The sequence below is a fragment of the Apodemus sylvaticus genome, chromosome 6, assembly GCF_947179515.1.
Source record: "Apodemus sylvaticus chromosome 6, mApoSyl1.1, whole genome shotgun sequence".
NCBI classification, from domain to species: Eukaryota; Metazoa; Chordata; class Mammalia; order Rodentia; family Muridae; genus Apodemus; species Apodemus sylvaticus.
The window spans coordinates 71577715-71590188 of record NC_067477.1 but is presented as its reverse complement, the minus strand read 5'-3'; the positions used below and the strand labels follow the sequence as shown (position 1 = coordinate 71590188).

Below are 12474 nucleotides of genomic sequence, written 5' to 3'. Positions count from 1 at the left end.
GAAGGCATGAATCGCTTCCAGATCTTAGAGCCGACAGAAACTGGCTTCTTCCTAAAAATTTAAGATGTTTCCTCAATGGGAGGAGCCACCCGAAATGCCCAAGGCTCATTTGACATTCCCAAAGATGTTTACCAAAAGACTCAGTACTAAAAAATCCCCTCAATAAATACAGAATGATGGCTGACCCTCCCCCTGAAAAAGGAAGAAGTCACTTATCCATCCACCCCAAGCAATGTAATCTCAAAGACAGGAACATCCAGACACCTGAAAGAGGCCAGCCACTGGACTAAGAGTCAGAAACCTGAAGAAGACATACTAACTGGAGCAAACATGGTAGCAAGAGGAGAAAACAGATGCTCTTAAATAGATGATAAATGATAGGAACAAGAATAAGAAGTTTTAGGATCAAACACAGGCTGCTCGAAGACTAGGCAAGTGTTCTACAGCCAAGTTACATTTTATGGCAAGAAGCTATTTTTTTAAGACTTGGGTCAATTCCTTAAAAGTGCATATCAGTGGTTCACCATAAACCTGGCTGTTGAAATTAGGCTGTGCCCCAACATAACTTACTCTATATTTTGTTTTAAAAAAAAACTAAGACAAAACAGTAATTTTTGAGACCACGATTTGCCCTAAAAGCCTCCATTTTACCAGAAACTTTTGACTCTGTTTTAAGGATGGCCATGCCCCTGTGTGAACATATGAACAGCACCATCTACCCACCCTCACCTATGCCACCCATACAGCACAGACCCTCTGTTGACTTTGTCTACTTAGAATGGGTGCCACAGAACATTTGGTATTGTGACAAAAGCCATGAGAAGAAAGCACATGCAATCTTAAGTCGCTTCTCTAAACCTGTTATTTCCTTGGCATCTCATGATTTCTGGGCCATTTAACCATTGCCTGATGCCCCGGGCTAAGTCCCACCCTCAGGTTCAAAATGGCTAAGCTTAAGTCTATAGTTCCAACCTCCAGTCTCAATTTGATTATTCTTTGTCAGTTTATTTCACAAGGTGAAGGTTAATTCAGCATAGAGGTTTCTTTCCTTATCCTTTCTGTTTCCAGCAGCTTTACCTGAGTACTTTTTTATTTATTTAAATTCACTTTATTTTTAGACAACCCACATGACATGTTTTTTCTTTAAAAAACAATGCCTCCACTCCAAATAAATCACAGTCAAAATAAAAGCTCAAGATGACATCAGTCCCATTTGTCCTAAGTCCTGGTTTTGTATGGATGTAAGCAGCCACCAATTACAGTGACAGGTGATAGATCCAATTTGTTAACATTTTTCCCTGTCTAAACCATCCATAAAGAAAATCATGAATGAAGCCACACCATCTTCATGGTAGTCCAGGAGAGCAACCATACCATCTGGATTCATGTTTTCACCAATAAAAAACTGGTAGTTATTGAAATTAGCAAGGATGTGCTTAATTTGCTCCGCAGCACCAGTCATAAAAAGGCTTTACTTTTTCCAGTTTCTGTTCTTCAAATTTGCCTTACAGTGATTTCATGTAGTCTTTGATGCACTTTTTGTAGGCCTCTGTTGTGAAACTGGTTTGTTGTGATGGTTTATGACACCGTCAACACTGGTGACTACTGTGCTTCCAGTACCTTCTCCCTCTACACCTTCCAGCGGAAGCATTTCCACCAGTGAGCGAGTCATCGATAGCACCCTCTGTTCTATCAACCATCTTGCCCTCCACCTCCAGGACAACCATCTCCCGGATCTTGTAGATGTTGAAGAACAGCTCATCGTAGCTGATGAGGTCCTGGTAGATGATCATGGTCCGTCCTGAGTACATTTTTTAAGGTCAGTCAGTTCATTCCCTAAAAAACTGTTTTATGTAAATATGCCTTCCTTAATTTAGCGATTGTGCAATGCAGAGGGACTAACCAAATAACCCTATTAAAAAATGGGGTACAGAGCTAAACAAAGAATCTTCACCTGAAGAACTTCGGATGGCTGAGAGGCATCTTAAAAACTGTTCAACATCATTAGTCATTAGGGAAATGCAAATCAAAACAACCTTGAGATTTCACCTTACACCAGTCAGAATGGTTAAGATTAAAAACTGAGGAGACAGCAGGTGTTGGCGAGGATGTGGAGAAAGAGGAACACTCCTTCACTGCTGGTGGGGTTACATGTTAGTACAACCACTCTGGAAATCAGTCTGGTGGTTCCTCAGAAAACTGGGCCATCACTTCTGGAGGATCCTGCTATACCACTCCTGGGCATATACCCAGAGGATTCCCCAGCATGTAATATGGATACATGCTCCACTATGTTCATAGCAGCCCTATTTATAATTTCCAGAAGCTGGAAAGAGCCCAGGTGTCCCTCAACGGAGGAATGGATACAAAAAAAACTGTGGTATATTTACACAATGGAGTACTATTCAGCCATTAGAAACAATGAATTCATGAAATTCTTAGACAAATGGATGGAGCTGGAGAACATCATACTAAGTGAGGTAACCCAGTCTCAAAAGATGAATCATGGTATGCACTCACTAATAAGTGGATATTAGCCTAGAAACTTGGACTACCCAAGACATAATCCACATATTAAATGATGTCCAAGAAGAATGGAGGAGTGACCCCTGGTTCTGGAAAGGGTCAGTGCAGCAGTATAGGGGAATACCAGAACAGGGAAGTGGGAATGGGTAGATGGGGAAACAGGGGGAGGGAAGAGGGCTTATGGGACTTTTGGGGAGTGGGGACAGGAAAGGGGAAATCATTTGAAATGTAAATAAAAAATATAGAGAATTAAAAAAAAAGTATTGCAAATCATCAGTGAGCTATTACATTCTTGAGAAACCCAAATTAGAGATTTTAAAATCACTTGGGAAAGTATGGAATAGAAACTTTCAAAACATGTGTCTTGTAAAATGGACTTTTACCTGTTATCATCCCAAATAATTTCTCTAAGGGTAAAGTTCATAGCTTGCGTGCACACGCGCGTATTTGTGTGTGTGTGTGTGTGTGTGTGTGTGTGTGTGTGTGTGTGTGTGTGTATACATTCTAAAAAAAAAAAAAAGAAAGAAAGAAAGAAAAAAAAGAGATGCCTGAAGGCGCACAAAGAGCATGAAAACAACTGTAAGTCAAAGACAGTGCCCTCGAGGTTCATGGACTGGCCCTTTAAATGAGAAGAGTAAAAGTATGGTAAACAATTAGACTGTATTTTGTTAAACTGTGACTTTAGGATACTTGCAACAACTATTGTGAGTACTTTCTAGAAGTCACACCACTCAAACGCATCACATTTAGCTTGTTTGTTTTGGCTCCTTTTGAAGGACAGTGAAGAAAGATGGTTTACAAGTGTAAAAAGCAAAAAACAAAAACAAAAAAACAAAAACAAAAACAAAAAAAGGTGTCACCAGTTGGGAGTTTAGAACCTGAAACTCACCTGTTCAGAAACAGCACGATTACTGTCTGGATATCTAACCTGAGAACTCTACACTTAAATCATCTACAAAGGGCAAAAAATACCATAATTACAACAGAAATTGACTAAAAGTCCACTTACTAGATGACCAAGGTGTTCAGAACTCTTCCTTTTTTGGCTCCTGAACACTGGAAGCCAACTTTATATCCTTGAGACAAGAAATTGGAAGAAAGTGGGCATCCCCTGCCCAAATATTTATAGATACTAGTATTTGAGGGTTCCTAAAAATAAAAAAATAAAATAATAAAATGAAAATTAAAAAGAGGCCTGTCAACCTGTAGTACACACCAACTTCAGATCTTAGAACATCACAGCATGCAGTCTTAAATGGGGGCAGCTAGAAAGCATCTAAATTCTCATTCTCTTGCAAAATAAATTTTATTATTCATTTTCTCATTGCTGTAACAGAGACAAGTTAAGGACAAAAGGACTTTTTTGGTTTTTGTTTTGCCTTTTATGTAGTTTTGGGTTTTGGAATTGGGATTTTGGTTTTTGGTTCAGTCTGTTTTGGTTTTGGTTTTAGCTCACCATTTGAGGGAAAACTCCATGATGTTGAGAAAATCATGGCAGCCACAGCATAAGGGTCACCACGTAAGTCACATATCATCCCAGTCAGAAGAGAGCCATGGATGTGGATGCTTGGCTTGTGCTGTCCTTTGCTGTTGTCCTGGGCATCAACCCTGGGCCTCCCCTCATGGTGACAGTGGCTCTTCGCATCTCAGTTCCTCCCTGGAGACATGGCTCAGCCCTTAGATGCTAGGCCCACAACCAAAAAGTCACACCGTGACTCCTGTCTAGAAGCCCCCTCAGAGTGTCCTGTGTGACTCTAGAATTCTCCCAAGGAGACCATCTGCCTTAGGCACAGCAAGAGTCTTATCTAGTGTGGTAAAACATGGCTTAAGAAGTTGTTAAAATAAAAACTACTGTTAATACATATTCTAAAATCCTGCCATTGTGGTGACATCCTCTCAAATGTCCCTTTTTCCAATAGATTTTTTTTTCTTAAGTGTCATCTCACTTAAACAGAATCTTCACTCTTATAAAGTCGTATATGATCTGATTTCTGCTTCTCCAGGCTTACAGGCTCCACACCCGAGAAATGGACATATTTCCTTACTTGAGAGTTGAAGAATGCATCTCCCTGGAACTTTTCTTTAATTCCCACTTTTCTTTTAAGGACTAGACCCCTTTTCTTTCCCCCAAAGTATATTAGGATGCCACCCCCTTACCTGGCACCCCATAGCACCCTTCAATTCCTTTTGGATCATTTGCAATTGGTGTAACATGTATACCCTAAAATTATTCATCTCATATTTAGATTGTCTCTAACCCTATAAGCTCTTTGAAAGAGTTACAATGGCTATTTTGTTTATTACTGTATTCTCAACTCAGAGCACACCCTCAAATATTTGTTAAATCGGCAAGTGAATATTTAGTGAAGGAATGACAACACTTAATTTACTTGAAAACCCAGTGCCTGAAGATTGCAGCAACAGAAAACAAAACAGCCAAGAGACACATTATCTTGGTTAGGGTTTCTATTGCTAGGATTAAAAAACCATGCCCAGAAGAAAAGGTTTATTCCAGCTTACAGAGGTCAGACCACACTCCATCACTAAGTGAAGTCAGGGCAGGAAGTCAAGCCAGGAACATAGAGGTAGGAATGAAGCAAAGGGCCACCAAGGAGTGGTATTTACTGGCTTGTCCCTCACGGCTCACTTAGCCTGCTTTTGGACAGCACCCAGGACCATCAGCCCAGAGAGGCACCATGGACAGCGAGCTGGACCCTCCCACCACAATGATTAATTAAGAAAATACACAAGGTTTCCCATGGGTCATCTGGTGGTCTACGCTCTCAATTGACTTTCTCCCTTCCAGTATAATGCTAGGTTGTGTCAAATTGCTGTGAAAACTAACCTGCCCTCACATCATCCAATCAGAATTGTTAATGCATGGCAGTAATGTGAAAACAAAAACCAAAACAAATAAAGGGACTTAGATCTGCTATGCCTGGGTAAAGGACAGGGCCATTAAAAAGCATAGGACACACACACATGGAATTGCAAATGATGAGTTTGAAGATGGAGACGTTATCAGTTTCACTCAGGTTGAGACTGCAAACATGCATGCACGCAGGGCTGGGCAAAGAGACTGAGCTTAGAGATCAGAATAAGGACTCAAGAGTGTGTCTGGAAACACTATCCCAAGCTGTGCAAAAGGGCCGTACACCTGCTCTCCAGTGCCAGACACAAGAGCCACACTGGAAAACTCAGCTGAGTTGCCTAACTCAGCTTTACTCTCCCAAAGAAGTGAACTGTTCTAAATCACTCTGTTGGCTACGTATAATATATTTTTTAAAAAAATCTGTTGGTTTTGAAAACACTTGAAAGCTTCTGAGACACAGACTGATATTGAAAGGCCTAGGAGCTTACACTCTCAAAGTGTCCACTCAAATACATATGTTAGCTTCTTTTTCTACTTTAATAAGCAAAATTTGTTTGTTTGTTTTATCGAGTCACTAAAATTAAGTCTGAAACATAACAGGACTATTTTATAATATTGTATTATCAAGTCAAAGAACTTCCTCAGGTGTTTGGTGTTTTATTATCTTATTGATATGCACATGCATGTACGTAGGCTTACAGGGAGTTCACAAGAGGGCATTAGAGCCCCTGGAGCTGGAGTTACAGGAGGTCATGATCAACCTGATGCAAGTACTGGGAAGCAAATTCAAGCCCCTGGAAGAGCAGTAAGAACTCCTAACCACTGAGTGTCTCTCCAGTCTCCTTCTCCAGATGCCTAAGCATCAGGGCAGCAGCTGACTTCTCTTACCAGCATGCCTTGCACTATGAGCTTCTTTTATTTATTTTGAGCAAAGCCTATCAACACTAGCTCCCTTTCTAATGCCCCTGCCCATCCACATCATCCCAGTGCTGGAAGATAGGTTAACATAGGGCATACCTTTAAACGTAAATCCAAAATGCCTACCCGCCATTAACGTCAATCCAGGGTTGATCCACTTCTCTCATTCTGGGTTGCTTTTAGGGACTGTGTTACATTGTGAAGCCCAATGATCAGGGTGATGAAAGAAAATTATGTGCCTGTACTTATACAAATCATGAAACTATTCAAGTAGTGGGTTGTTACAGAATACCACCAATTCGTTAGTTACAATAAACTTACTTTCCAAAGAGTTATAGAAAATACACATGAAATCACTTCATTTTTTTGGGTTTTCCTCCACAATATAAATCACTTATTTCTGTAGAAGATGTCACTGTCTCTCCAGCAGGTTACCCCAGGAGGCCTAGCAACTGTAATTACTACATTTAAATATTCCACATATCTGTCAAGACTTTAAAGGATTCTGTGGTGTCAGTTTAAATATAAATATATATAATTCTACTTAATCATCACTTAAGGCAGTTCTGAAAGCCATATTACTTACAGCTTCAGACTTCAGTGTTATAATGTGTATGTTGCATGGTTTGCTAGATTGTTAGTCTCTCTATTGGTTTATTGGTTAAGAAAATGTCCACTCTGATCTGCCAGGTATAAGTGTTCTCTTTATACAGAAAATACATACTTTCTGGCTGAGGTAAACTTGTCAAGATCATTTCCTCTAATCGTCAAAGAGAAAAGAACACCAGAAAAATCACTTTGAGCTTTACATAGAGTCAAAGCAGGGTTGGAAATTTCATATAAATACAGTATTTCAAGCAAATGCTAGCAAAACATATAACAAGCCTTCCATTTGTCTGCTCTGCTTCTAAGGAAAACCTTTGTATTTACCAGTGACTGACCAAGCTAATGGTCAATAGCTTTCATTCTCTTTTTTCCTGCCTTTTAATCTAAGTGTAGATTTTTGTGCATTTTGTAATTTCACCCAATAAACAGCTTCAATGGTCCTGCAATGAAAATGAAGCATTTTGATGGTATAGTGAGCACAGCTACATAATTTTGCACTGGGATGGGTCATAAAGTTGCTATATTTACCTTTAAGGTAGACTCGCTCGTGCGTCTGTATTTATTTATCCTGCCTGAATAGTCTTTACAGTGAAGATAAAGGGGTAATTATTTTTACAGCGATGAAAGATTCAGGGTGCCAGAACCTAATACCCAGTGCCCGACAACGACAACTAGCACCAGTGAATAGCACTTCAAGGCTTTTAATCTCCATGACAACCTACCTTGCATTCTTTAATAAAATACCATTTTACATGCATACAAACATACTCTTTATGCACAGTCTACTTATTAGTAAATATCACCTGCATCGAACATCAAAAAAATGCACTTTTCTTTTAAATGCCTCTGAGTTCTTTCTATAAAACTAATTAGATGAACTAGGAACTTGATTTATATCTTTACATTGACAGTACACCTACACAATGAGCTGCCAGCAGACTTTCTGAAATGGATACTGAAACCGACTCCTTCTTCAATCTGAAATGCTGGAGAGATGCTACCCCAAGCTCAATATGCTCTCCTGCAGGGACTAGGTAATTTCACTTTAGACTGAGTCATTGCTGGGCTCCCTCCATGGGTGTGTGGAGGATACTGCTATATGCTGTGGGTTTTCTTTGTCTTCACAGTGATTAACAAGTCTAGCTGTTCTAGTAAGCCTTGAAGGTGAGTTGATTGCTCCATTTCTTCCCTTCTCCCTAGAAACACAGATTTTGTCTATTTTATGACAAACTATGTTTTATAATTGGGAATAGACCAGGAAGAAATAGAAGCCTAAAACATTTAGATAAAAGTTGTGATGGCTAGGTGCTGCAATGTGAAATATTGATTGTCCTCTTGACGAGATGGAAAATTGCCAGAGAGACAAATCTCTGGACATGTCTATGAGAGATTATTGGTTAACTGGGAGGTCCAGACACACCCTAAATGTGGGTGATACCATTACATGTGCTAATGCCCCGCCCCCTTTGGATGACAAACAGGAAAGAGCTGAACACAACACCCATCTCCCTCTGCTTCCTGACTGCAGGTGCAGTGTGGCCAACTGCCTCAAGCTCCTGCTGACGTGAGCTTGAACACATGAGCCGAAACAGTCCCTTTGCCCTTAGGGGGCTTTTGTTATAGTATTTTCTCACAGAATGAGGAAAAGTAACTAATACTGTGTTGTCCCTACCCACTGACTTTCCCTGTGCAGGGAAAGGGGAGAAAGAGAAAAAAAGGACAGGAGGGGAAGAGAGGGAAGGGGAAGAGAGAAGGAAAGGGGGAGGGCAGAGGAGGGGAGGGAAGAGGATAGAAGGGAGGGAAGGGAAAGAGGGAAGAAAAGGGGAGGAGGAGAGGGAAGAGGAGGCGAGGGAAGGGAAGGGAAGGGGAGGGGAGGGAAGGAGAAGAGATGGGAGGGGAGGGAAGAGGAGGGAAGGGAGGGAAGGGGAAGAGAGAAGGAAAGGGGAGGGCAGAGGAGGGGGGAAGAGGAGGGAAGGGAGGGAAGGGGAAGAGGGAAGAAAGGGGGAGGGGGAGAGGGAAGAGGAGGGAAGGGAAGAGAGGGGGAGGGGAGGGGAGGAAAGGAGAAGAGATGGGAGGGGAGAGGAGGGAAAGGGAGGGAAGAGAGGGAAGGGGAAAAGAGTAGGAAAGGGGAGGGGAGAGGAGGGGGAGCGAAGAGGAGGGGAGGGAGGGAAGGGGAAGAGGGAAGGAAAGAGGAGGGGAGAGAGGGGAGGGGAAGAGGGAAGTAAAGGGGAGGGGAGAGGAGGGGAGGGAAGAGGAGGGGAGGAAAGGAGAAGAGATGGGAGGGGAGGGGAGGGGAGAGGAGGGGAGCAGAGCAAAAGGGACAGGAAGGGAGTATCTGCAGCTTCAGCCAGATTTGAGAATCTTCATTAATCTGTTTTTTCTTTTCTATACTTCATGATCCAAGAAGTCTGTCCAATAAAACTGGCTTATTGCATAGAACTTCACCACCTTTTGGAGAAGCTGTCCCTCTCGGCTGGCTCCTGTGCAATCAGAACTAGGCACAGGGGGAAAGATATTGCAAATCAGAGAGCCTCCTTGAGTGAAGAGATCAAGAAAGATCACCATTTGCTTGAAAACAGCTCTCAGCTTTCTTATGAAAATCATCTTATGAAATGGTTTCTTTACTCTTATTCCTCCTTAAGAAGCTGAGTGCTATTGATGGCCACGCCTACCTCATGGAACCCTCAAGAAATGCAGAAGGATGTATTCAGTAACCCATCCATCCACTTAGCTTTTCTTCATAACCATGAACTGAAACATAAATGCACCTTTCCTGGACTTGCATTCTCCTCACAGAATTAGCTGTGTGTGAATCATGTTCTTCTCATCACCTAGCCATTGACCTAATAGTGCAGGATCTACTTCTCAGAGATAAAAGAACACAGAAGCAAAGCAAAGCCAAGGCTTCTCCTGTCTAGATGTCACAGCCACAGCCTGCACAGGACACCTCCTTGCCATCCTATCTTGCTACCTTCTCTAGCACAAAGGCAGTATTTTCAAATACCACGGTTCATGTTAGTCAGGCATTCAGTAATAATCAGAAAAGCAATTATGGGCTCTAGCAAACTCCAGGAAACATTTTATTAAAACAATTTGTCGTATGCTTTGAATCTTACAAAACAACCAATCTAAGTAACATTTTTAATTATATAATATAACTGGATTGTTTTATCCTGAGTTCACTGGTTATTTTGTCATGTAAAAATATTTTAAGTGTACTAATTATCATATGATGATGGCAGACAACCAAACAGCCTGCTTTTTCAGGATTCTGATTGCCTCAGAAGCCAGGCACATGTTGTAAAATACCAAGAATCTGGTGGAGTTAGGACTTGGATAAATCGTAAATGAGGGTGGCTCTTTCTGTTCACAGGGTGCCCATCCAGCTCTGCTTTGGCCTTAGGATCCAGGGACGTGTTCATCCTTAGGAGTCTCTGGTTCATAAAACTGCAACCGCCACATGGAAAAACACCCCACAAGTGTCTGTTTAATTGAACCAAATTACATTCTTAGTAAAAGCCTGCTAAACCCAACCGTCTAATCACTGCATTTTAGCACATGTCTTGCGTAGTGTTTGGTTAGACGTCTTCTCCATTTAGGAATTGTGAGACTAGTCCCTTCTGCAGTTTCCCATTGCTCTGATGGGTGTGTTAAAAATAAGTGTCACCATTTCTATTTTTAACTCTAGCTGTATGGCAATTCATTCCTAGAAGTGATCTCACTCCCTGACAATATCATGAAGAGAAACCACCATAGCTAAACCAGCATTTCCCCTGCTGACTTATTTTTTTAGGTGCATACAATTCTGCTTTTAAAGATCGTGTCCAATTGTTCAATGAAGAGTGGTCTGCCTTGAAACCATATACACACCAACAATAAAAAATGATTCAGAAGGTTGTATTTATATATATTTATGCATATATGAAATACATATACTTATATGTGTCCATACAATAATAGTCAAAGAAAAAGAAGAGAGGCTGTCAACCTGAGGGGGCCATTGGAGGGAGGGGCTCATGGGATGATAGCAAGGAAGGTAAAAGAGAGGAAAGGAGATGGGGAAATGATGTAATTCTGTTTCAATTAAAAGAAGACTTTCAAAAAGTGTGTTCTCAGGACTGGAGAGATGGTTCAGTGATTAAGAGCACTGACTGCTCTTCTGAAGGTCCTGAGTTCAAATTCCAGCCACCACATAGTGGCTCATAACCATCTGTAATGAGATCGGATGCCCTCTTCTGGTGTGTCTGAAAACAGCTACAGTGTACTTAAATATAATAAATAAAATAAATATTTAAAAAATAAATAAAAAATTACATTCTACAAAATAATTTTTGTAAGTTTAAAAGAAGCTATGAAACACACATTCTAATTTCCTTTCTGGGGGAAAAAATTTTCAAAAAAAATCAGGTTTTTAGCTTCTGAATAGTCACCAAACAGGGACATTTGGGTTGACTAATGTTGTCTGTGTTCTAGTGATTTATAACACATAATATATAACTCAAATTCCATGTCAAGCTGAAACAAACTTAGTCCTCAATAAATATAGCCATATAGTCAGATGTCTTCTCATAAGAAATGGCATCATTTGTAATCGGTGGCCTTTTTTTCTGAGAACCCTCAAGCTGAGAGCTGTGATTATGCTTCATGCCAAGGTTTATTACCCAACCCTCTGCAGTGTGTCCTTTCATTGCTGGTGAGCCCACTGTCAAGCTTGGTGACACTGTGTTTTTCCAAAATCAATGATCTACGAAAGTGCTGGACTTTTAGTTGCCTTTGTATGACAACTGACTACTCATTTAGCTCTTACAGAAATTGATTACATGTGGTGGGCTGAGGAACACATTCTCAAAACCAAGCCACTGGTTTCCATGTTGACAGTGTCCATGGTAGTAATTCTCCCATATGACTGAATTCAAGCTGGCTATACCAGAATTACCAAATGGGAACCTGGGAAGGTGCATCTGATTTGGTCCTAGAACCAAGAAGAACAAGTTCTAGCAAGTTCCAACACACCATAGCTGATTGCAGACTACAAGGGCAACTGGCATAGAAAATTGGAAATGATTAAAAGTTAGAAAGTGGAAAAATAGCCTAGAATTCAAAGAGCCAGAGGCAATCATTGTTAATATGGGACGTGGCACTAACACACTTCACAAGCATAGGACTCCATTTATTCATCATTTGTAGAAACCATGGGAATTTCAATCCATTCTCAAGCTTTAATTGTTTCTAATGAGAAATCAGATAAAGAAGGATTTAGCGCTCAGACAAAGTAAATAAATTGGCTGAGCATTAGTGGAGGCTTCAGCAATGGATTTTTAGCAAAAGCTGGAAGGACATAAACTCAGGAGCTAGACTTGCATTCCTACAGTTGTATTGAGCCAACCACTGAGATGACAATGGAGGAAGAGCCTGAGCTCTTTCAAGATACATTAAGAAAAATGGCAGGTCACTTTCTGTGTGGAGGGAAGTTTGTCAACTTGCAGACAACTATGCTGATTTATAGGGTCACACAAAATTTTTCCATCAAAAACATACAAATAACTATGGTT

General features: G+C 40.8%; 1 pseudogene; it reads right to left on the bottom strand.

Annotated features, from left to right (window-relative positions):
• Positions 1-1285: 1285 nt before the first annotated feature.
• LOC127686673 (translationally-controlled tumor protein-like) lies at positions 1286-1793 on the bottom strand (annotated as a pseudogene).
• Positions 1794-12474: the final 10681 nt, after the last annotated feature.